Raw genomic sequence first — 26,125 nt, 5'->3', positions numbered from 1 at the left:
TTTGCTTGTTTTTACTGGTTTACTCTGTGTTGTTTTGCAGATTATCACTGATTTCAGAACACTTCTACTTTTTATTAGATCATAAACTTTCCAGAGGATACTGTTAGGTCAGAAAATTTTTGCATTTGCCCCACCATGACTTCCCAGCTCATCGAAAGCAATGTCTACACAAAGCTGGCACACACAGCTGAAGAACTAAAGCCAGAGACGGCGCTCATGAGGGGAGCATAATACACCGGGCCTTTCACTCAGGTCTCCCACAGAGTGCCAGCCCTTCTGATGTCTTACGGACTCCCTCACAGTGTGTCTATTTTCCCTGTGAGTAAGTAGCCAACAACACCTTCCATCAACGGCGAGCATGCAAAGGGCCAGCACCCCTCAGAGAGGAGCCACACAGTGTCCCCACCAAGGGGAAGTGGTATTCTGGGGATGGCAGATGACAGGATGACATCACCCACCTCCGTCAGTCCTCATTTCGTTTCTTCAATTTTAATGAAGATACAATAGAAAATGTTGTTCCTTTATCACAGCACGGGGGTGGGGGCTCTGCCTTATTTATATATATTATTCAAAATAAGGAAGGCTCTCACCCTGCCCTTCTTTATAGAGCTTCCCATTTCAGTCCTGATTTTCTGGAAGAAGTAAAGGCCAGTAACTGAAATGTCAGTGGTAAATTCATAGATCACATCCATCCATGTCGTAATCTACAGGAATAAAAAACTGAAAAAAAAATCTTTAAAATAATCAGAACACTGAAACGTATACCTCCCTGTCACAACAATTAAGGGTAACAAATGCTCATGAGCTATTATTAGCAGCAAGATGTATGAAGCTTGTCTTAAGGTCAAGTTGCTACACTCTGTGTTCAATCACCCTCTCGGTTCCTCAGTCTACCTATGAAGAGGTAATGTCACTGGAAAGAGTATGACAGTGTTCTATGTCATTTGCCTAGACCAAATAAGAAGCAGGACTAAGACTTAGACATATGTTTTATGTCTTGAGAGTGCACATACATTCATAATAGTTACCTACACCATGCCTGGGACCGGGTCACGTTAGCAACGTAGAAATTAACAAGATACAGACCCCTCCCTCAGGAAGAAACTAACAGTTTAGAATATGCATGCAAACACAAGCAGATTTGTGTAGAGACTACTTTCCCATTCACACGTGTATTCTATATGTGGAAAGAGTATATTTGTATATATACATATAATCATAAAATTACAACAAAGAGTGACTGGCACTGTACCACTGTACCACTGAGCTCTGTAAACTCCCTAGGGGAAAATGAATTGTAAATTGGCGTCTGGATGGTGTGGAGAACTGAACATCTGATCTACCCTAGATTTTTCTAGGTAGATTTTTTTTGAACAGGTGACCTTATATATAAATGGAAATATCAATGATTTTTAAATTAAAACCTCCACTTGAGAATACTCTCCCCATTTTACCTGTGTGGAAACCAGCTTTCATGCAGACATAATAAACACCTACATAGCCAGCACTTACTACATGTTAGTTGCTATTCTAAGAACTCTATATGAATTAGTTCATTTACTAACAATTCCGTTTCACAGGGGCAAAGCCCATTTTCAAGATGGGAAGGCTGAGGTTTAGAGAATTCGTGTTCATTTACCCCAAGCCTTGGTAAGATGTGAAGCCAGGTGCAGGAGTGCTAAACCTTCATGTTACAGCTAGCAGGGGAAAAGTCCTGTACAAAGCTACAAGCTGAAAAGGCCAGGGCCAGAGTTTGGACCCTATCTGCCTGTAAAGAAGAAAATATTTTTTCTAAAAGCACAGATATTACTTGATTAACAACCTTCCTGTTTAACGACTGCTCAGACTTAGCACTAAAGCATGATGTTTGAACTTATGATGCACCACTTGGACTTATGACCTGTCTTTTTATTTTTTATGGTTTTGTGTATCTTGTTTTTAGAACTTCTGTGTCTTCTTGTATGGCACACTTTGTTAATTTTTTATTATACTGTATAGTACTGTTATTTTATGCTGTTATCCGTTACAGTACTGCATGTAAGAGTTAAGCAAATAAAAGCAGTGTTACCAAGTTAGAGTGTCCTCTGACCATTTCTTTTTTCTGAATATCATAATGTGTGTATCACACACAATTCCTCACTGAGCGACCAATTCGCTTAATGATGTAGTCTCAGGAACTTAAGTTGGTTGGCAAATGAGGAATGCTGCGTGGTAAAATATTTTGTACCAGAAAAAATGATTGGACATGTAGGTTGGAATAAAGTGCTCTAAATGATGTAATAATAAAAAAAAAAGTGAGAACTCTATTCTGTGGCAAGAAAAGGTCTCAAAAAGTTTTTGAACACAAAATAAACAAGCAAAACTTTTAAATCAGTGCTGAAAGGTAGAGAAAGAATCAGAGGAGTGAGTGATCCTAGGGAAGAGCCTGAGCAATGGCAGGGCCACAGTTAGTGAAAACAGAACCAGATTCAAGAGAATTTTCAGACAAGGCAGTGGCAGGACTTCTCCACGTGTAAATGGCGGGATACTCAAAGGAGAACCAAAGTTTGCAGTTGGGGGATGAAGAGGCTCTTCCATCATTTAGAGAGAGACACTTGTGGCATGCGGAGTTTCTGGGGCCTGTCAATCCATCAGTGAACCTAACCTAAAGAGAATCATTCCAGGAAGAATTACTTAGCATCCTGGTCTCAGATACCGACCTTCCTATTTTGGAATCAGGAACTTAATCAGGTATTTGGTATCAGGAGTTTAACTTGGGACCTTGCCAGGCAGGCGCTGTATCTCTGAGCTACATTTCCAGGCCAACAATTTGATTTCTGTAGGCAGTTCTAGCCAACAAGTAGCAACTATAATGTCTTTTCAGTGCCTGCAAAGGATTATCATGGATGGGCACACCATACTTTTAGCTACCCCCAGGTTGTATCAGAATGTTTAAGTGTAAGGAAATACGTGATACACTGAGCAAAATTCTCAGAGTGCCAGTTGTAATTTCAAAACAAGAACTTCTAAAGAATTTCTACTAAGTTGGGAAAATCTTTGGGATATGATCAGAGTAACTTAAAAAGCAAAGAAGCAAAAAATTAATAAGATGTACCCTGAAAATTTATATGTACATTTATCCTATGTATATAGCATGCATATATAGCATTTATTGCGTATCATATATATTAAATATAGCATATATTACAAATCATATATATTATATATAGCATATATTACAAATCATACATATATTATATATAGCATATATGACAAATCATACATATATTACATATAGCATATATTACAAATATAAAAGACACTAGAAGGAAATGCACCAAAAATGTTACTAGATATATTTCACTAGATAATTATCTGTCACAGACATTGTGATATTCATTAGACATTGTGAGAAAAATGAATTTAATATAGTTCTCTTAAAAGTTTGTGGCTCAGGAGATAAGCTACGAATTTAAAGATATTTGTGAAGCTATCTAGGTTTGAATCCTAGTGTTTTTTATAGCAGACTGAATCTTTGATTTCAACCATCAAGTTGCTGCACTCTAGGGAAAAAGTAACATGTCCAAAATGACCACCTAGTAAGAGGAAGTGTCAGAATTTGGATGTCTGTTCCAATCTGGTTATTTTAGTGGCTTGCTATTATCAAGTATTTCTAAAACATTCCCTTAGTGTTCATAGAAATAACTCGTTTTTGTACTTGTATTTCATTGATTAACATAATATATAATTAACTATTACAATTATAATAATAAATATAACTGGCATTTTCACATTTGTGACAGACCCACATGGTTGCTGGGTGAACATGCACCTGCCTGGAGCTAACTGGTCACTGGCATGTAGTGGCCTTAGACATTGCTCATAATTTAGAGACACGGATCACCTCAATGGACACTGACTAGAAGAACATATACTGTGTCATATTTGTGGTCACACAATTTGAAGTTAACATTATCATAACATCAGACAGCAGTTAAGTCATATTGATTTTCCTTGATACTGTATCTTATTTTCAGCATTATTATATCAGCCACTAAGTCAAAATTTATTGCTCAGTATGTGCTGCAATGTTACCTCATGCATATAATGATGTTCTAACACTCAAGACCTCAGAATATGACTAAATATAAAGTCTCTAAAGAGGTATTAAGGTAAAATGAGGTCATATGAGTGGATCCTAGCCCAATAAGACTGATGTTTTATAAAGACGCAAATGACACAGGAAATCAGGCCATAGACAACATACATAAACCAAAGGTACTCATGTGAAGATGTAGTAAAAATGTGCAGTAGTCAGCTTCCTCATCATTGAAACATAATACACAACTTAAGGGAGGAGAGGTTTAATTTGGCTCCTGGTTTGGTGGAGGGTTCAGTTCATGGTTATCTGGATCTCAAGCAGAAACATCACAGCCAAAGGGTATAAGGGAGTAATCTTTAATTCATAGTAACAGAGAAGAGGAGCAAGGAAATAGGGAACAGTACCCGAGAAGGAGGGTTGAGGGGGTCAGACACAGAACCCAAATGCCACACTTCCATGATCTGCCCAAACACACTCAGAAGTGTGCTCCACCCATCTTTCAAGTGGACCCCAAAGCCAATCAAATTGACATTCTACCAAAATCACCCATGCATAAGACCCTTGTCAGTTCGTAACCCAAATACATCTCTTAAATCCTTTTTAATCTTCAAATAAAGATAATAGCAAGTTCATAATTCTGCCTAATGCAATACAACTATCCTGCATACAGCTAGAAATAGAAGAACCTCTTTCTTGAAGTCTCAACAGTTCCAGCAGTTTTCAAAAAGTTTAAGAGTCTTCTGAGACTCAAGGAAAACTCTTATCTGTGAATCCCTATAAAAATTAAAAATAAGTTATATAATCCCAAGGGGCAAATGGCACAGGGCAAAAAATTTCCATTCCAAAAGGAAGGGATGAGGGGATAGAAAACATTATCAGGGCAGTAATATGGAGCATATGATAGAGAGATGTGAAAGGTTTGAGGTCCCACCTCAGTTGGCCTGCTCTTTGTAGCTCATGTGGCCTCTCTTTTGGGCTGGCCTGACCAGCTTTACTTAGTAGATTTTCCATATTCCTGGCATCTCTGATGTTCTGGGGTCTCACTATACTTTTGGTTTCACAGCTTCATACACTGCCTTCTTAGGAACATCTTGTCTAACCTCTCAGGCATTCCTTTGAAATCCAGGTGGAGGCCTCCCTGACCCTACAACCCCTGCATTCATTACAGCAGTAACTGTGCCCCCATTAGACCACAGCAGCAGCATTCTCTGTATGTGAGTAGCAGAGCGTGGCAAAATGAATTCTGGAGAACCAATTCCTTAGAGATCTTTCTAATAAGGCCTCTCTCTCAAATGTAAAGTTTTTACTTCTACACTGTTGAGCCTATGGTAGATAGGGTCAGCTGATTTTTAAAATGCCATCAAGATATCTTTCTTCTTGTCCTTATACAAAGTACTTGGTTCCTTATTGAAGGTGCTAATCTCCAGCAGCTACATCTCCTTTGGCCCCAAATTTACACATGGTTCCTTTTGGGACAAAATTCAAATTTTTCAAATTGTCCTGCTCTGCTTTTGAGCTTTGAATGTTCCAAAGGCACACAGGCTAGGCTAGACTGTGAAGCAGGAAAGAAAATCTCTAAGACCTTTGATACACACATTTGAGATCATGAGACTCAAGGCTGAACATTCTCTTTTTCCTAGACACAAATTAAGGTACCTGATACATCATCTAGATGTGCTCTTAGTAAAAGGAATACAAAACTAGGTTAATGACCTGGTTACTTTTCCCTTGTTGCTAGGACAAAATACCCAACACCCAAAATGAAGGAAGAAAAGGTTTATTTAGCTTGCAGTTTGTGGAGGTTTCAGTCTATAATCAGCTGGTTCCAAGGCAGAGTGGCATGGCACAGAGGCAACACTTCCAGGGCAGAAGAGAGCAAAGCAACAGAGCAAAAGGGGCACGGCTTTTCCTCCCTTACATTCAACAGAGGACATCCCTCAACCAGGGTGGGTGTAGCACTCACAAAATTTCCTTGCCCTCCTCTTGCTTAAGATGAGGATGTTTACAAAGCAAGGATCCCTGCTCCGGGATGAATCTTTTAGTTAAAATTCTAAACTTCTCAAGTTGACACAATGTATCAGCCATAAAAATCCACCTTTTGTCAACTTGGCAACCAGACATATTTCTTTAAACCAACCTCCATATACAAAGACATGCTTATTCTTACCATTTCACAACTTGAACATTATAATACAGGAATACAGGTTTAACAATCTTTAAGAACCAGCATTAAGTCTATCGACATTATATTACATTAGAATCTTAACATTCTTCCTTTGGTTACCCCCCTGAAAGACTCATGTACATCCCTTTATGAAAAAGGTATTTAGTCTACCTGTAAGAGTTGCCAACATCCTAGCAGTTTCAGTATCGCTGAAAAGTTTATGACCCAAGTCTCTTCTGAGATGTAAGACAAACTCTTAGCTGCAAGACCCTCTATAAAAGAAAACAAAGTTAAGCACTTCCAATGTTCAGTGGCACAAGATAAACATTACCATTCCAAAGGGTATAAATGGGGATACAAAGGAAGGGGACCAAAGCAATTCCAAAATCCAGCAGGGTAAACATTAAGTCCTGTAACTCCATGTACATCATTTGAGGCAATTTATGGCAAACTGCAATCTCCAAAGGGCTTGGGTGACTCCACCTCTATGGCACTTCTGGTGGTTATAGCTCTCATGGCTTCTCCCTTAGGATGGCTTTGCTCCTTTCTTACAGATTTCCTTAGCTGATTCATGTTCCTGGATTTTCCAAACTTCTGGTGTCTCCACTGGTGTCTGGTGACTTCACACTCACAACTTCACACAATATTCTCTCAGGGGTGGAAGCCTTTTTAACCTCAGAACTCTTGCATTCTGTATGCACCTAAAACCAGCACTACATGGATGATGCTGAGGTCTGTTGCTAGTTGGAGCCGTAGCCAGGCTTTCCTCTCTCTTGGCTGTAGGGATTGGGTGCAAGGATCACTGGGCACTCTGAATCCAGTTCTGAGGAATGAATTTTCTATTCTGTTGCCATTCTGGAGCACGGCATGGCCACTGACATTCTGGAACATTGTGTTCTGTGGCTTTCACCTCAAAGCAACATAGTTCACTTTTGTAGTTTTGAGGCTGCACAGGTTCAAGACTTGCCACTTTTTGTGATGCCTTCAGACCATCTTTAATGTTCTACTGGTCTTTCTCAACAATCAAGATTTTCTCGGCTCTTCTTTTGCAGTTCACAGCTTTATTGGAGCTTTCTTTCTGGCCAAACTCACCATGTTTTAAATTATCCTGCTGGGCTCTTTGTTCTTGATTCAGAACATGAATCTGGCTAAAAGCCCCCCAACAGTAGCCATGCCTCAACATTTGACTGCCTTGAAATTTCTTCTGCTAGATTATTTGTCCCCTATAATCTTAGTCTCAGGCAAAGTCTCTGGGCAAGAGCAAAATGCAAACTTTCTACTAAGCCGTAACACACATTGTCTGGAGTCCATAACCAATGCAGTCCTTCCCAGCAGAAAGCTCCTGTGCCTGATCTTTACAAGAAGGATTTCTATTGGCCTTCTAGTCTTCTGAGCTCTGACCATAGTCTCCCGTGCAGAACAGCCTCAGGCATTCCAGTGCTACTTCTACAGGCGACATCTGGGAACTCTTCCAAGCTCTTCCCACAAGCCATTCCCAAAGCCTCTTGAACCTCTTGTCTGGTACAGTCACAGCCCTGTCCCCACCTCTCTGGTATCAGTTTCAGTCTTGGTTACTTTTCTTCATTGCTGGGATACAATACCTGACACCCAAAATGAAGGAAACAAAGGTTTATTTAGATCACAGTTCATAGAGGTTTCAGTCCATACTCAGCTAGCTCCAACACAGTGTGGCATGGCACAGGGGCACCATTCAAGGTGGCAGAAGTCAGCAAAGCAACAAGAGCAGAAAGGGGTGCGTGAGCATCCTTTCTTCCCTCATATTCTACGCAGGCCATCCCAACTCCAGAGTGGGTGTAGCACTCACAAAAACTCCTTGTCCTCCTCTTGCACAGGCTGAGGATGTTTACACAGTAAGGATCCTGGCTCCCTGCTCAGTCTCTTAGTTAAATTTCCAAGCTTCTCAACTTGACACAATGTATCAACCATTACAATTTCTTTCTCAAGAAAATTGAGAAAATTGGCTCAGTCTTCTGGTCTTCAAAGGATGAAAATTGAGGTCTTGCATCAGGAATATAGCTCAGTGGCACTGAGCCTGCCCAGCAAGTGCAAGGTTGTTAGCTCCATTCCTGGAGAAAGAAAAGAAGGAAAGACAGAAAGACAGAAAGACAGAAAGAAAGAAAGAAAGAAAGAAAGAAAGAAAGAAAGAGAGAGACAGAGACAGAGACAGAGAAAAGGAAAAAGGAAAAAGAAAAAAAAATTGATATCCTGAAAAGGAAGGTCTATCCCAGCTTTTGTCATAGTCATTTGTGAAGACTTTGCAGTAGAAACCAAAGAAAAAGACCAACTCTTCAATACTGTATATCTGTATTTTTAGGGTGAATCTTGTCCCTTGAAACCCTAACAAGTATCTATTAGCATGTGCCCAACAGTCTAGGAGTAATTCCCTGAGACAGTAAGGTCATTTTTGACTGATTCAATTCTAGGTAATGCCTTGCACTGAACCTAAATCTGACTCCCAGCGTTTTCTACCCCATTGGTTCTATTTCTGCCATAAGTCAATAAAGAAAATACCTCTTCCTAGTTTCTAGATGTCCTCGATGAGATCCCATCATTTCCTGAATTATTGCCAAAGCTACCGTGCAAGAACTTCTGCCTACCATCTGCCCTAACCTCCTCCCAGCACATCGTTCTTGTTCCTCTTAAATCCTGCCATTCTCAGTGCTCTCAATTTGTTCCCAAACCTTTCCTACGTCTTAGGCTGGATGGAGAGAAGAACAACCCACAAAGCCTCAAGCCAAGCTCCTTCCAAGGGAAGCAACCCTAAGCAATTCTCCTGCTTTTGCTTATTTCCTTATCAATACACTGCAGATTAAATCAGCTACCTTCATCACAGAGGACTGGAACAAAGACAGTGCCCTTTGAACTCATACAGATCACCTGCCCCTGAGGGAACGCCTTACTGAGGCGGTGTTGGCAGGCTGACCTATCCAAGTCCTCCTTGTTGGAAAGTAAAGTGAGCCAAACAAACAGAGAATGAAGGGCCACTGTTCTCTAGCTGTTCTCTTGGACTCTTTCTTAGGACTGAGTGGGAAATGTCTATTGAAGAAATAGAAGCAGGGGTGATGAGCAGTTGAGGAAGGGACATCCCCACATTTCCTTATAATAAACCTACACGTCTAACATAAAAACTCAAGAATGGAGGGTTTGAAAGTCTGTCTCGGCTTTTTCCTCCAGTAACTTTGAAGGACAAGATTTTTACATAATGACATTGCTCTGTTCTCACTGCTTTGGAATCTTTCCTCCATATTTAGTATACGTTTAATAAGAAATGGAGTTTATATTACTTGATAAATAAAAATCTATGTGGGTTGGAACTTTTCATATCAGATTCTGGATACTAGGAGAATATAAAAGTATTTAAAAATTCTTTGGTGGGTGAAAACAATTTTGAATGATTAGAGATGTCTAAAATAAAACAAATGATTATTAGGTGTTTCTTCTAGAAAGAAAATCTTCCCCTTTAAAGTTTTGCCAGGAAGAAGAAATGGGCTTAGATAGCATAAAGGAAAAATTATGTCCTATCTCATCTCAAATTCCAGAAACTTTTCCCTTGCTACAAATAAATACCCTGCTTTCTAGGTCTACAGATAAGATTTGTGTGAGATGTGTTCAGATGAGATTGGGTTTACACAAAAGAATAATTCAAATTAATTCGACAACTCTTCTAGGCACTGGAAATGTACCCCTAAATAAGATAGACATGGTTCTTGCTTTCATGGAGTTTATAATCAAATGATTCTTACTGTAACTTAAATTAATTTTGTAAATAAAAGTTTTTACAAACTGTGCTAATCATAGAGTAAAATATTCAGTCATATAGTAAACACTGACATTGCCTAGCCCTAGACATAGGTATCAAGGAAGTGGAATAAAACTGGTATGTGAAATGTGGACTCTGTCTACAAATATCTCCAAGTCTAACTGGGAAAATAATACATGAACCAGGTGGCTAATGGAACAATCTAAAATATAACAGTAGGTTGAATGGTCAAAAAGCTTAAAGCTGGAAAGTGTACAATAAAATGTCAAGTGTCATGGTTCCAACACAAATTTTAAGGAAGTTTAAGAAACAGTGGGTATAGGGATATCAATAAAGGTTTTCCGGAGAAAACGTTACCACAGTTGGGTCTTATAAGATGGGCCAGAGTGGGGTGAGCCAGAGAAAACACACAAGACAAAAAAAGAACCTGACAGTTACTGCTAGGGACAACAGAAGAGAACCAATTAAGTAACCACAACATGAATGTTATAAAACAAAGCTAAACAATTCAGATCACACCTAACAAACAAATTATAATAGAAATACCATGTCTGCTCCCCAAACACATGTACATTCAACACATTCTTGGAAAGAGTGCTGTAATGTTGATTTACATCTGACAGTCCCAGTAAAAAAGTGGAAGAGCTGCCAAATCTGCCTATATAAATCCCAGCGTTTCACATGTTTTCATCCTATGAATTGAAGGCAGAAAAGGAGATTTAAGTCTTCAAGACAGCAGACAATAAAACGGTACCCTAGCGAAGCTTTTGAGCGGAGCTACCAGAATCATATTTAACATGTCGAAGACTGATGTTAATTCTAACGTGCAGACATTGTTCGGCATTCCCACGTGCAGTGTTAAATAGCTCTAACAGGTGAAGTTATTGAGTTCTGCAGAAGGGCACTGATTTGTACTGCGTAACTGCAGTCCTGCAAAGCACCAGACCCCACTCTGTCAATAGCCACATATTTGACAAGACCCTCCTCTAAAATCTTCCTGGAAATGCTTCACTTTTTCCTTGTGGACTATTTCCAATCTTTAGGCTGGAAATGCCCTAAGCAACAGATCAGAACCCAAACTGTACCTAAATAAGACATGCTGAGCCATGCATCTAGGTATCCCCAACTGCCCCCCGAGGAGAAGGAAAAGCAGGACTGATCTGTCAGATGAAAACATCATGCCCGGAGGAGAACCTTCTTGACCTCACCTGACGGCCCCATTTACAAATTACCCAGCTGCTGCTCTGATCAAAAGTCCACTCAGACTAAGACTCTGGCACATGAACCTCTGGGACAGAGGCAGAAATCTGCATTTTTACAAAGCACCCTCAGGGTGCTGTGCTAAGTCAGTAGGTCACTAATCTGCTTGATCACTAGAAGCATCTAGGGAGCAGCTGTAAAGCACAAGTTTTCACAACACACCAGACTCCTGAATGAAACCTTAACAGTGCAGAAACCATGACTGAAGCCCTAAATTGTTATGCTGCTCAGAATGTTTACCTAAGGCTGAAAGTGATAGATCCCAGCTGGTGTTGGTACTACTTCTCACTAATTGTTACTTTCCTTTTATAAGAAAAGGAGATTTAGGGAACCTATTATGTTTCAGTTTTTAGTCTTGGACATCAGAAAACTGAAAGCCATTCTGGCTCAGATTTTTAGGCACAGGTATTTCTTTATTACAGGGTCCTCTCCTTAAGAACTTTTTAAAAAGGAACTTCCGGTTAAGCTACTAGAAGTAGTTGGAGCAAAAATTACAAATCAGTACAATGTAAATAATTCAAATTCAAGTTTTATCTTACATTTCAGAAAGTCACCTTTTCTATCCAGCTCGTAACTGTGGGTAAATAATTGCGTTTCGCACCCTCATACCAATGCTGGGGTTCCTATAACCTGCTTGTTCGAACAAATAACAGCAGAGGAAGAACCCCAAAGGGACACTAAATGTGACAGAGTGGAAGAACCAAAGCCTACTCAGTTGACACAGGAATTGTTTTCCCTCTCAACCCAATTATGTGCTAAGGAAAACCAGCTGTGTAGTGCAAAGCAGCCTGGACATTCAGCCAGAAAACTGTTGGAATGCGCCATCAGTACGCACCGTGTGGCCCCAATGTCTTTACCTCTGTAAGTCTAGTTTCCTCGTTTATGAAATGGGGTTAACAACCTCCACCTTGCCTTTCTCCGGCGGTTACAGCAGAAGTACTTTATAAAATGCAAATTCTTAAACAACAAATGGAAATAGCTCAGAAATACTAAGCCAAATAGACTCACGTGAGATAACCAAGCCTTCAGCTAAGCAGGCTTTCCTGTTCATACATGAAAGATGGGAGATATGAAAATAAATCTAGAGCGGTCTAGTATCCTCAGAGGAAAACTCTGTGAAGACAGTAGCAGACAGGTGAGGTGGCCACCCAGGCAGCATGTAGTTTTGCCTTGATACTCCATGAACAAGATCATGCTGGAATCGTTGTGTTTTATGTGTTATACCTCACTACAGAAGGGCTTTCAGACTCAGCATCCAAAAGAAGACAATCAGAGTAACAAGGACCTGGAAGCCATAATACATTAACAATATTTAAGAGAAACTTAGCATGAATGGTTTAGAGAACATGGCTCACTCTTCAAGTATGTATACTAACAGAATTTCCCTGTAAAGGTGGGAATTATTTTTTTTCAGCATGGATCCTCCCATATGTGAAAACTATTGGAGACGATGTGTTGATTCAGGGGAAGACAAATTTCAGAATGGAGGATGCTAACTCAGATGACCACTTAGGCTGTCAAGTGTTTCAGAAGGGATTCTTGTGCTCGGTGAGAAGTCGCAATGATAATCTTGGAAATGTGCTGACTTCAAGCTGCCGTAGGACTGTCCTTTGGTCACAGCCAGACACAGTTTTTTCTCCTTGGAAACAAACCAAAATCCCTTGGATTAAACAAAAACAAAAACAAAAAAAACATAAACTGGACTTCAGGTAGCAGAAATTGAGCATCTTTACCTAGAAATCTTTGATTTGGGTAGTCTAAGCCTATCACCTACCCGAACGGCTGCCTTTGCGCATTGTCTATGTTTTCTACCTCGCTTGGATTGCTCCGCTTCTCGGATCAAAGCGTGATGGGGCCCCATCCCCCCATGCTGCCTCTCGTGGCACCAAGCCAGAAAACCACCGCTGCCATTTGTGTTTTCAGTGAGTAAATAAAGATCAGAAATGGCTGCTGCTTTCACAGACTGAAAACTCGGTCTGCAAATAAATATCTTGGGGGAATTAGAGAAGATTTGGAGAACAACAGTCAATCTCAATATAATTAAAAATAAGCTCTCACCTGCTACTAATTTCCTTCTTGTTTCTCTGCTAACAGAAATCTTTGTTTGAACAAAGAGGTAAAAGGCACAGTTAGAAGCTGTTTACATAGTGCAAATGAGAGTGCTAATTGTAGGGAGCCCGCATGTTAATGAGAAAGAGGTTATTTATCAGTGTGAAATTCTGAGTGCAATAAATTGCAGGTGATATTTCAGGAAACATTCATTTTCTAATGATTTCTTTTCACCTCCAACCGTGGTCCAAAATCAAAGTGCAGGGCGTTGTAATGAAATGAGAATTGCTCTAGATGCCAGAAGGCCTGGTTGTGGTTCATAGTTACGGGAGGCGGGTGTCCTTGCATATGCTGGTTTCCTTCCCTGAATCTGTGGAATCTTTCAGCCTCTGTATCTGTGGAAATTAGGCATCTCTGAGTTTCCTTTCACCCTACTCATCATAGTGTAAGAAGCATCAGAGTATTCCTAGTACCTTGACTGAGAAATGAGTTTCCCTTTCTTGTTGAAGAATTTGTTGTTCTGAAACCAACTTATAAAAATACATTCTTGGAAGGGGCCGGCTTCCCAGTTCCCAGGTTTTCCCCTAGCCTGGATGCTGTGTTCTGTCCAGTTCTTTTGGGGAACTCATCAAGGTCCTTGGAAACAGCATGTCAATATCACATGCCTCCCAGCCACCCCCTCCACCTCTCTCAGCCAAATTCTGAAAAGCCTCTAGGCCCCCTGGCCTCCAAATGACTCATTCATTTAACAAATAGTGTTTGGACACCAACTGAGAAAATGATACCAAGGTAAACACCGGGAACACAGAACTCTTTGAGGCAGACATGGGCTTTATCCTTATGGAACTGAGTAAAGAGGAAGCCACCAATCGAAGAATTACCCAAATAACAGTGCAATAAGTGGTATGTGGTTAAAATATTCCTTGCTGTCTCAGGGAGTCCTTGCTTATCCTAGACAGTCAAGAAAGGCTGCCCTGAGTGACATTTTCACTAAGCCTACAGTAGAAGTAAGCTAGTCATTGAGGGAGGGGAATATAAATGGAGGAAGCAGTGACCACAAACACATTGGGGTGAGGAGCTCAGCACATCCAAGGACTAGAAAGGTCAGTGTGACTGAGGACTCTGAATAAGCAGAGCCTGGATAAATGGAGGCTGGGGACCTAGGTGGGACCAACTCACGGAAGATTCTAGAGGTCCCATTAAGACTGTCAGTGCTTCTAGGAGTTTAGCTCAGTGGCACAAGCACCTGGCCTGGCAAGCGTGAGGTCATGAGTTTGAACCCCAGTACCAAAAAAAAAAAAAAGATTATCAGTGCTTAGGACAACCGTTAATAGATTTGAAGCAGGGAAATGATGTAATCAGAGGGGTAAGATCAACCTGTCTCAATTGCTGTGTTGAAGTTCACATTTCCAAGGGACTTAGCAGAACTCAGAAACCTTCTTCCATCCCCTCACCAGGCCGTATGTATGTGTACACCAAGCTCTAAGAGCAAAGGGCATTCCAGTGTTCCAAGGAAAACAAACCCACAGATAACATTTCAGTAACAATCACTATTTGTGGAATGAATGAGTCACGGGAAGAATCTAGCTTCCTCAACAAGAAACAGAGCTTCTGAAATTTTTTATTTTGTTTTTTTGATGGTGCACCCTTGTAATCTCAGCACTCAGGGACTGAGGCAGGAGAATGATAAATTCAAGCCAGCCTGGGCAAGCAGGTGACTTAGCAAGACCAGTTTCAGAATTTCAACCCCTACATTTGGGAGCTTCTGTTGCCAAACACTATGGGATACAGGCTTGTCCCAGAAGAGGCAATAGCCAGGAGGCAGGTCCCACAAAGCCACCTTGAGTTCTGGGGGCTGCTAGAGGCTGAAGATGAGGGAAACTGACTACAACTCTCAGTGTGACACACCAAGCATATTTGGTAATCAAGTAGGATGTGGTGACAAACACAGCTCCCCAGCCCCAGAATCACTTGGCCTTCGTAAGCGGGAGAGTAGAAAGGGAGATGGAGTAAGTTTCAAACCCCAGTTCCCACACTTACAGATGTGTGCATTCAGGAAAACTGCCCCTCTACTGCAGCCTCAGTTTCCTGGTATGTAAAGTGAATCTCATAATTGGGTTTACCTTGTGGGACTGATCTGAAGAGTAAATGATATAACTCACAGAAAGGTACTTAGAGATGATGCCCTCCTGGGGTACAGTAAGACCCTGATAGTTGTTAACTATTATAACTAAGGGTCATTAAGAGCAGAGTTAGGAACCTGTGTGTTTCACTAGCTACCTAAGAGATTCTGAAGATCACTCATTGATGTTTTATCTTCTGTTTGTGGAGTATCAATACACCAGGCCCTGAGCTAAGCCTTTTATGTGCTTTGTCTCACCGAGTCACATTTGGTAGCACAAAGGGCTCTTATCTCATCTTACAGATGAGGAAACCAAGAACCAGCATGGTTCAGCGGTCCAGTTGGTGTTTCAGCTCCTGGCCTACGGTCAGATCTTGAAGTTATGGATCCTCATTAATAACAGTGGGAACCTGTGTGCCCCATCTTAGCACCTGTGTCACTTTAGTACATTTGTAGGTGGCTACTTGTTCCCCAAGCCACACTGGGGAGAAGCAGACCTCATATTCATGCCCTCCAGGGGCACGAAGGAGATAGCCCAACACTCAGAGTCAGGACTCATCCTGCCGCCTGCTGCTCTGGGACAGGGCCTCAGTATAAGGGGTTAAAACCTCTTGCTTCTGATCAACAAGTCTTCCTGTTGTGTAGGTAAGGACATCAGTGTTTGCAGAGCAAATCACCACAATGACCCTGGAAGTCAGGCTGCACATGAGGGTCAAGTCCAACTTTGGAGGTGACGAAGCGGGTACATTTGTGGGATAAATGAATGAATATGATCCCTTTAAAAAGTGGGCCATCTTATCTCAGAAATTCAGGGGGTAAAATTTCATAATGATTACAACACTCATCTGGACACACAGATGCAAGACTTAGGGGCGCTCCTTACAGAAGACACCTAGAAACAGCCCTACACACCGCCAAGTGTCCTCTACTCCTCAAGGAGCCTTCAACATGTGTGCAGGGTAGGAATTCTATGGTGTGATGTATTCTTCCCTGTTGTCTGCCTGCTGCCCCTCCTCCTCCTGACACTTATGCCATCAAGGTTCATCTTACAGATTTTGTATTAGCACGAAGGTCCATTATGAAGCTCAAAGCCATTCTGAGTGAGCATCGGGGGAGTAGACTGGCTGTGTTCTTCCAGGGACAGCACAGCTGCCTCTGAACCCCGGGCAGAGGCACCGCTATACAGCAAGGGTGGTGGGGGAGTGGTGCTTATCCCTGGGGTAACATTTACCAAAGGAAGGAAGGTGAAATCCCCACTGGACTCACTGGAAGCAGTTACTCGTACTGTCAGATAATTAGGAACAAAGACAGAGATAGGGAAATAGCCAGGCAGGGTTGTGATCAGCTCTTCCATGAGGACAAAGAAATGGACCACTGGGCAGTTTTCGGTGGCAACACATACGGAAATTTCCAGGGAGCACAGGAGGAGCCAACTCCCTGTGAAGCCAGAGGGCAACGTTTCTGTCCCTCTTTTTACTGTCTGTGGAACACAATGCTGTGCAGTCCCAATGGTCCTCTGCCTACTAGGAGGCACAGTGAGGGTCTCAGAAAACATCTTAGCCTTACATTGTCAAGAATGTATCTGAGAATGAAACCGGTGAAAAGATTATTTCAAAGAGCCAAAGACTAGAATCAAGCATGGTAGCACTTGCCTATAATCCTAGCACTCCAGAGGCTGAGGCAGGAGGAACTGTAAGTTCAAGGTCAGTGTGAATTACAGAGTGAGTTTGAGAACAGCTTGAATTGTATAGTGAGAGTCTGTCTGAAAAAAAAACAAAATCAATTTTTTTAAAAAACAGCAGAAATGTAAAACTTTGTTAGCCTGAAAATGGTAAAAAAAAAAAAAAAAAAAAAAAAAAAAACGAATCAAATTCTCCCATCCATTTCTTTAGCATGATAAAAAAAAAAACGAGTTTTTAAAAAACGCATGTTATTTTTCTTTTAACAAATTCAGTGAGGCTCAAGCAATAGAAATTAGGAAGAATCTTCTTATCATCTCCCTTAACACCCATATCTCCTGAGAGGACAAGAGTTGCCCCTTACATCATAATTGCTCAATAAACTATGAATGTTTTCTTCCAAATAAGAGATCTTTCAAGACTCAAACTCAACCTCAGTAGCAAGGTAAAAAGACCAAAAGTTCTAAGAACATCTAGGGCTGAATGAGAATCACTTTCAAGTCATGCAAGCAGACACAAATTACCTGAACTTTCTGAGCTTCAATTGTTCATCTGTGAAATGGGAGGAAGTCTCTTTCATACGGGTTGCTAAGAGATTTTAAAGATATGACTTATGTAAAACACTTAGCACAATTCCTGTTTTATAAAGCTTAATAAAATTCCCCCAAGGTCCTACTCCCTTTATGTAGATTTAGTCTTAAAGAAAAAAGAAGAAATCTGAGGAACTTCTCTGCCAAGTAAAAGAAACTAAGAAAGTGTGAAGTCATTTCTTCTGTAAGCAAAAGTTCTGAGTATTAAGAGCACTCCTTTGACCCACCCAAAGCAGAGTAGAGTCCCTCCTCCTGCGATCACAAGCCATAGCCTTTGGACCAACAGTTGTAATATTATCTTCGCTTGCTTACTTCTTTTTAACATCCCTTAGTTCACAAAGTTCAGAATATAACCAGGAGTAGTGGGTACCGTCTTCATAGGTATTTATTCAGTCCTCAACACAGGGTCTGACAGTTGCTTGATTAATCAATCAACAGATTTACAGTTAATTAATTAATCAATCTATTAACATTTATTATTAGTTAAGGGACAAAAAACATATCATAACAAATATGGATCAAAACTTGAAAAAATATTTGTAATTGGATTGGAGAATGGGAGGCAATAGTAAAAGATGCATTAAAGAGTATGAAATTTCCTAACCTTAGGAAGGAAGAACTCTCTTCTCTAAAACATCAACAAAGCAGTTTTAGGAAATACTTTCTAACTGCAAAAATAATGGCTTATGAAATTTATAATATGACATATATTTCCAGACAACAGAGAAGTTAAAAGGAACATTTATTTATATATATACAAATATATACATACAAATATATATAGTGTATAGAAAATATCCCCTTAAAAATAAGGAGAAAGTAAATGAAAGAAAATGAAACACAATAATTACACACACACACACACACACATATATATAATAAAATCTAATTGTTTAGCCAAAATAATTAAGTAAAACACAAACACAAAAATAAAGGAATAGAGGAAGCAATATTATGTAAATGTACACAGACATAAAGCATCACTCCAATATTATATCAAATAATACTGAATACCAGGGAAATGCAAGAGAAATTCTCACCTTAAACAAACAAACTGTGCAATCACGTTGATTTTAATGCAATAAAGGCTAGAAAGTAGATAATATAACCCATAGTGAACAAAAGATTAGGTCACTGAAAGTATCAGAAATACTAAAACTCTGAATAAGATGAGACTTTAGGGAGAAGGTGCGAGTGAATAAGCTAGACAAAAGCATGGCTTTTAAGGCGCCTTCCCAGCAAAAAGACGACCAACAAAATGATAGGCACCAGACTAACAAGTGAGATGGTATAGTGCCATCTTAAAATAGAATTCTTAAAATAGAATTCCTCAGTTAGTTCTGTGGCTCCTTTATTTTATTAAAATGTTCTTCCAATAGAAAATGGGAGAAAAAATGATTGCCCAGATGGAATTTGTGTATTGATAAGTAAAATGACATTATGAAAGTTCATAGTTACATGAAATTCATTCATTCATCCATTCAACACACTTTTACTTAGGGCCTAATATGTCAAGGTCCCCTCTTCCTGGAGGTGATAGTTCAGTAGAAGAGATGACATCTCAAATAATCATATATTTATATCATTACAAATTGTAAAAACAAGTTCAAAAAGTGGAAAGGGTGAAGTCAGATTGTATTGAGAACTCACTTTTAGCTAGGGGTACAGTAACAAGTGCGAAGGAATCTCCTCTTGAGAAGTCAAGCCACATCCACGTGCATCATCCAGCTAGGTAACCGTGCTGAGGGACTGAAAGAACAGACTTGTAAATATAGATGCAGCCAATAACCCTGAAAGATACACAGAGAATACACAAAGTGAGAGACAGGGCAATGTACCTACTTCCAAAAGTGGGGAAATACAGAATCTGGGAACTACAGTCCAGACAGAAATCTATGAGAATGAGAAAAGGAAGCAGCCTAGCTAAGCAACCAAAACCAGAAACCTGTCGTGTGAAGCTCACACAGGCACCTGCCGCTTCCTCTCTCACTCTGTCCAGCTGTCCAGCACGCCCTCCCCCCCTGCCATCAGAGAAGATACCTCCAAAGACTTGCGGGTGAGCCTGGTATGTCTGAAGGACTTCAGAATGACTCAGCATCGAAACTCTTCACTCACGACTACTTTCCGTTTTTTGTCTGTGTCTTCTCTTTGGCTAAAGGAATTTTCAAATCTGCGCTTGGGGAAGGAACAATATCATTCCTTTCCAAGGACTCTGTTTCCATCAAAAGCCTTCTGCCATGTTGCAACTGTGACTCACATCCTCTCTTACCTCATGGAAAAGTGGAGAGGACGAGAACCACACGGTGGTATAATTCCTGCTGGTCTAAGTTAAAACTGCGTGATAGTCTCTAAACCCATAGATTCATTCAATTCATTCCTATATATATAGCACAGGACATAAAGGTATATATATATAATACTGTATAGTTTATGTATGTATTAGCTCTGAAAAATCCTAGCTAGTACTATATTTTATATATTATTCTATATAAAACTTTCTCAATCAGCATTGTCCAATAGAAATATAATGCAAACCATGTACACATTTTTTAACCTTCCAGCATCCACATATTTTAATTTTGTTTGCTTTTTTTAGATGAAATCACTCTACATAGTTCAGGCTGGCTTTGAATTCACTGTGTAGCCCAGGCTGGTCTTGAATTCGGGTGATACTCTTGCCGCAGTCTCCCGAGTGCTGGGATAGCAGGTGTATACCACCATGTTTAACGTAGCCATATATTTTTAAAAGGTGATATTAATTTTAATATGTTTTATTTAATTTGATATATGAAAAATATCACTTCAATGTTAACAAAGAATATTAATAAAATATTTAGCAACCTTTATTTTCTAAATTGTCCAAGTCCAGTGTGAATATTACTCTAAACACCACATCTCGGCTTGGCCTGGCCACCGTTCAAATGCTCAGTAGCCACCTGTGGCTACAGACTGTCATACTAGACAGCATAGCTCTAAACAGTAACTTACTTTTATATTCTAGAAAACTCTACATGTCAAATGCAGTGATATTTTTATTTTTTAAAGAGCAGAATATATTTATTGAGAGAAAGAAAGCTTCTATCTGAATGACAGAAGGGGTCCCAAGTGGGTCTGTGTTTTTTCGGGACTTTCATAGAGCAAAACCACAAAATGAGACAGATCTAAGGTGGAAAAAACATGAGAACTCACTAGGTGGGCATAAGGTGGGACAGAACTATGGTCAGCAGATAAGATTAATTATTCAGGTAAAACTGACTAAATTGGGGACAAATGGGGGAGCGAGTCATGTAGGAAGATGGGGGAGATGCTTAAAAGCAGTGGCACTTCTCGTAGGGGGTTGCAGTGATGACTCCTGGCTTCCTCAGGGTGATAGAGATTTATTTAGAATATCAATCCTTGGGCCATGTGTATACTTGCTTGATTTTTTATCTTGAGGCCTGGCCCACAATTGGAGGTTTCTGTTTCCCCACAGTTGCAAGATATCTGGCCTTCTGCACTGGCTCCTTTGAGGACCCAGCCCGGTCTGGCTGCCTGTAATATTTCTAGCTAACTCAGCTGCCTGTAACAATCCACCTTCTTCAAATCTCATACTGACAATCAGATCCCTAGGAAAACATGGGTCCTCTCAGCAGGACAAAGCCCTTGCTACCTGGTGTCAACTCTGGCAGTGAACCTCACTGAGCAATCCAGGGGATCTCCTGACATGGTGGAGTCATGCAACTGTGGCCGTCAGGGACTCAGGGTCCCTTGGCAAAAAACAGCCTCCATGAATACCGCATTGGTGCAAAGAAATTTCCAGATTACTAATTTTTCTGGGGTAATAACTTGCAAGTAACAGTCAAGAAGCAATTTTCACTCACAGAATACATATATAGTCATCGCCAGCTGATAAGGCATTTGTTTAAGATTCATAAGATTGAGCATTAAATTTTACAAGCAGAAAAACGGTGGCAATGTAGAGTTTCAAGTGTTTCTGTTTTATTTAAAATGAGTATCACTGCACTAAGTCAAAAGGAAGTTTGATTGCAGCACCAAATTGTTTTACATCACTTAGTTCTAAATCAGTGGCAGAAATATAAACCAGTATTAATATGAGCCATATATATTAGTTCATAGGCATTATCCCGTGAGTGTGTGTGTGTGTGTGTGTGTGTGTGTGCGCGCGCGCGCATGTGTGTGCGTGCACTCTGGGTATCTTGGAGGGATACATTGTAAAATCTCCCATTAATATCAAAATCCATAAAAATGATGTAGTATTTACATATAACCTCTGCATATCCTCCCTTCTACTTTAAATTATCTCTAGATTATTTATAGTAGCTAATATAATGAAAATGTTATGTCAATAGTTGTTGTACTGCATTGTTTTGGGAATAATGATGAGAAAAAAATCTGCATGTGTTTGGTATAAATGCAAATTCCTTGCCTGAATGTTCTCAATCCTACAACTGTTTGATTAGCACATGCAGATTCTGAGGGTACAAGGGCCGACTATGTATTTACGCAGACACACACACACAGGAGGTATACAACACAGAGGGAAGAAATATTCATGAGCTCATTAACATATATACACATAACTGGTCATTCATACTCCACCCCACCCCCACTCCTACCCCCTCACCCCACCCCCACCCAACCCCCCTCAGTGTTCAAACAGCAGCCTTGGCAACCAAACAACTTAAAAGTAGGTGAAATCTCACTGTCAATAATACCAAGTTTTCAATTCTCTTCCTGGGGAAATGGGCAGCATTATAGTCATAAAAAAAAAAAAAAAAACCTGTCTTCTCTGTTACTATTTCTCTATCACTTGTCACAGGAGTACTTAGATATTTTGACAAGGGTGCTATTTCAGTATGAACTCTTAAAAGAGAAAAAATACGATGAAAACATCTAAAGACATTACTAATTTCCTTGCACTGAATTTATTTCCTTTTTGGTATTTTGCTGTGTACACAGAAAAATCTCAATGCAGAAGAAATTCAACATCTCCACTCCCTCCAAAAGATTATATATTTCTCCTAGTGGCTTGATTTGTTAAAAAAAAAAAAAAAAACAAAACAGGATCAAATGTTAAAGATTCAGTGTGAGAGCATCATTCACTAAGTCTTTTTGAATAAAATTATATGTAATAAATGTAGCATCTGAATTTAAAATGATGCCTAGGAATACAGGACACCCACCAGCTCTCAGAACAGCTAGCACCACAATCATAGATTGCCCCATTAATATCTATGCTTTTCCTTTTGAGCTAAACATCTAGTTGCATATGTGTAACAGACAACACACACACACACACACACACACACACACACACACACACCTTTTAAGGGATACTTTTTGAAAGGTCCTTTTGCCTGAGGCTGAGCCAGGAAATAGAGAGGAATTGGTCAGTGAACAACAGCCCATGACACCAGACACACATTGTAGGTTTCAGGGTATTGATCTCAGGAAAATCACGTCAGAGAGGAGGAATAAAATACGATTAATGAGAGGCAAAAAGAGATAGATTTAATACCCCCAAAGTTAAATCTGAGTGGCTTACCATAATGGTATAAATGGCAAGCTACAGAAATGAGTAGCTATCAGGACAGAATGAATTAGAATAAGACTTTGAGCCGGATGAATTAACAATAGCCAATCTCAGTGCTCATCCGATGGACACAACTAACTGATCTACCACTGTGTGCTTCCAGGCCGGCTTAGACTTGCTTTGTACTTGACGGTATGCCTTTTAAAGCTGCATTTCTCAAACTTTTTTACTGACCACAGATTCCCCCGGGGCATCTTGTAAAACAGAGAATCTGGTGGTTCTGGCTCGGTAGGTGTGGCTCAGGGGGAGACTGCATTTCTAATGAGCTCTCCTGGGCCACATTGATGCTACACTTTGGTGGCAAGGAATTAGGGCAGACCCACTTTGTACCTCAAAAGTGACTACAGTGGTGATGCCTTTCATCGCTTCTGTCTGTGCTCTACATAACTCTAAAGCTTTTTAAAGGAATTTTTAATCCATCCACTATGGGACTCATACACAGTAAAGAGTGCTGTGCAACAGTACTTGGACAAGCTCAAAGATCACTGCCTGGCAGAAACAGTGTGTCCTCAAGGAGGTTATAGTCTAGAGAAAATGTGGAAGGAACTCTTTGAACTCCTTCATGACTTGGGAGTGGCCAGATACACGAGTCATGATATAAAGATAGTTAAAAGAAGCTTGCGTGAATCTTGATAACAGAGTCAACTTTTTAAAGAGGTTTGGCTCCAAGTTTTTTCTTAACAGCAACTTCAAGAAGAAAGCAAAATAAGAACAAAAAACTCCAGGAGCAATGATAATCAGGGATCCTGAGTGAAAGGCCACACACCTAACACTAATGCATCAGACTGAAAAATTTTGTTGCCAATGTTAACAATAGAATTTAAGGGAAAATATTCTTCTTATAAACAACAATGCTTATTTTACTCTAGTATTTATTGTTATACAGTCAAGTGGTATAAATGGAAATCTGGAGAAATGTACCATTAACAGGTGAATTAGCACCTGATAAGTACTCTAAACATAATCTTGTTTATGCTTCGCAACAAGTTTATGTAGTAGGTACTGCTGTTAACCCATTTTACAGATGAGGAAACCTGTTTTAACCTGATTAAGTAACCTGTCACAGGTTATATAGCTAGCAAGAAATAAGCTAGAATTCCAAAGAATGGCTTCTTATTTTCATAAGAAGTTTGGTTTCAATCATACAAACCTAAACGAATTTCAGGGTATTTATGAAACTCCAGTGATATAAGAGATTTGGAAGTGATTAGAAAAATCTGTTATCAATGTGAGAGAGAGAGAGAGAGAGAGAGAGGAGAGACTAGCAAATAGAGATGTTTCATAAACTACAGAGGATAAGGTTAGTTATTGGTGTGATGGCATGATTTATTATTACTAGTTACAAGATTGCAAAACCTAGTCAAGGCTGCAAACATCAATCAATACATCGTCCAGCATCAGCAGATTTTGCAAAGACCTCTTTGAAGTCAAAATTTAAACTTCTCTTGGCCTTTTTATTATCCTGTGCTAATTCCTATAAATATAGCCTAGTTGTAAGGAAGATTTCCCTGTTTCCCACCAAGTACAAATAGAATCCTTTCCCCTTCTCTCTCTCCTTCTCTCTTTCTCCACCTCTTCCCGTCTCTCTCTTTCTCTACACAAATTCACATACAATTAAATCTAAGCCTTACCTTATTCTCATTACACAAGTAATACTGAGATCCAGAGAGTAATTGAGGCACAAGGTCTAACTAGAAGATATGAAAGATATTTTATACATCTGTTTGAATCCATATCACCTTTTCTATGTGGAAAGGAACTAAATAGAATCAGCCAAACCTTCATTCTTAGAAAAACATTGTTTTCCTTCATTTACCACCCATCACACATTTATTAGATATAAAAATGTGTGCATGCTGGGATCTCAAAGATGAAGGAGAGATAGTCTTTAGTCTCACAAAGCTAGACTTCTTTGTCCTGGGCATTGTCTTAGCCATTTGAGAGAATATGAAGAAAGTTAGTGTTACGGTTTATGTTTAGGTGTCCCCCAAAGCTTCATATGATCATAGGCGGGGCTTTGGGGGGAGATTGAATAACAGGAGTGTAAAAGGCACCAGTGGACTAGTGCACAGATGGGTTTGTAGCTGACTTGCTGTTAGAAGGTGGAATCACTGGGCACATGGCCTGGGAGCCCTTATCTCTTTCCTGCTCTTTCATTTCTCTCTCTCTCTCTCTCTCTCTCTCTCTCTCTCTCTCTCTCTCTCTCCCTCTCTCTCTCCCTCCTTTCCTCTCCCTCTCTTTCTGCTTTGCATCACTCTATCATGAGCTGCTTCACCCCTTTCATGCTGCTCTTCTATACTGCCCTGCTTTGAAGCCACCTTACTGTGGACTGAAACCACTATAAACTGAACTAAAATAAACCTTTTCGCCTTTCAGTTGTGTTTGTTACTGTGTCTCAGTGACAAGCAAATAGCTAAGACAATTAAATTCAAGAACCAGCTTTAAGAAGCTGCTACCTGAGATGGCAAACATAGAAGCAATTAAAATTTACGTAGAGATGACAGATCTTGGGAAATTGATAAAATTTTGATGGCAAAAAGCACAAGAATAAAGAGACACATTGGAGCATTATAGTCAATGTAAAACTGAGGAAAGTTGCTTCAGGATGGGAATGCAATAGCACAGAAAAGGGTTAGGAAAAGTAAGCTAGGGAGAGGAGCAGAAGGAAAGAGGGAAACCAGTGGGAAAGGAGGCAAGTGCATTATTCCTATGTGAAGTCGTGGCTTAAGGACCTTCAAAGTGGTGAGGAAACGTGACCTGCGCTTGGAAACACACAGATGGAGGCAAGTGTGAAGAGAACTCCAAG

The 26,125-nt window shown here is 40.0% G+C and overlaps 1 long non-coding RNA gene across 2 annotated transcripts in view; it reads right to left on the bottom strand.

Moving 5' to 3' along the window:
• Window positions 1–5,842: 5,842 nt before the first annotated feature.
• LOC134470455 (uncharacterized) overlaps window positions 5,843–26,125 on the bottom strand; it is a 36,423-nt gene continuing 16,140 nt past the window's right edge. Inside the window, exons 1-3 of one of the 2 annotated variants that reach the window (XR_010039338.1) lie at window positions 19,767–19,960; window positions 19,377–19,475; window positions 5,843–8,332 (exon numbers count right to left, since the gene is read on the bottom strand). This is a non-coding gene — a long non-coding RNA (uncharacterized LOC134470455). Of the gene's footprint in view, window positions 8,333–19,376; window positions 19,476–19,766; window positions 19,961–26,125 lie in introns of those variants that run through there. The other variant, XR_010039339.1, reaches the window with a different exon arrangement.

The sequence above is a fragment of the Cavia porcellus genome, unplaced genomic scaffold, assembly GCF_034190915.1.
Source record: "Cavia porcellus strain 051 isolate PalLab524CR breed Dunkin Hartley unplaced genomic scaffold, mCavPor4.1 scaffold_1, whole genome shotgun sequence".
Taxonomy (NCBI): domain Eukaryota; kingdom Metazoa; phylum Chordata; class Mammalia; order Rodentia; family Caviidae; genus Cavia; species Cavia porcellus.
Note: the sequence above shows the minus strand (reverse complement) of the source record. Positions and strands in the feature narration are given on the sequence as shown.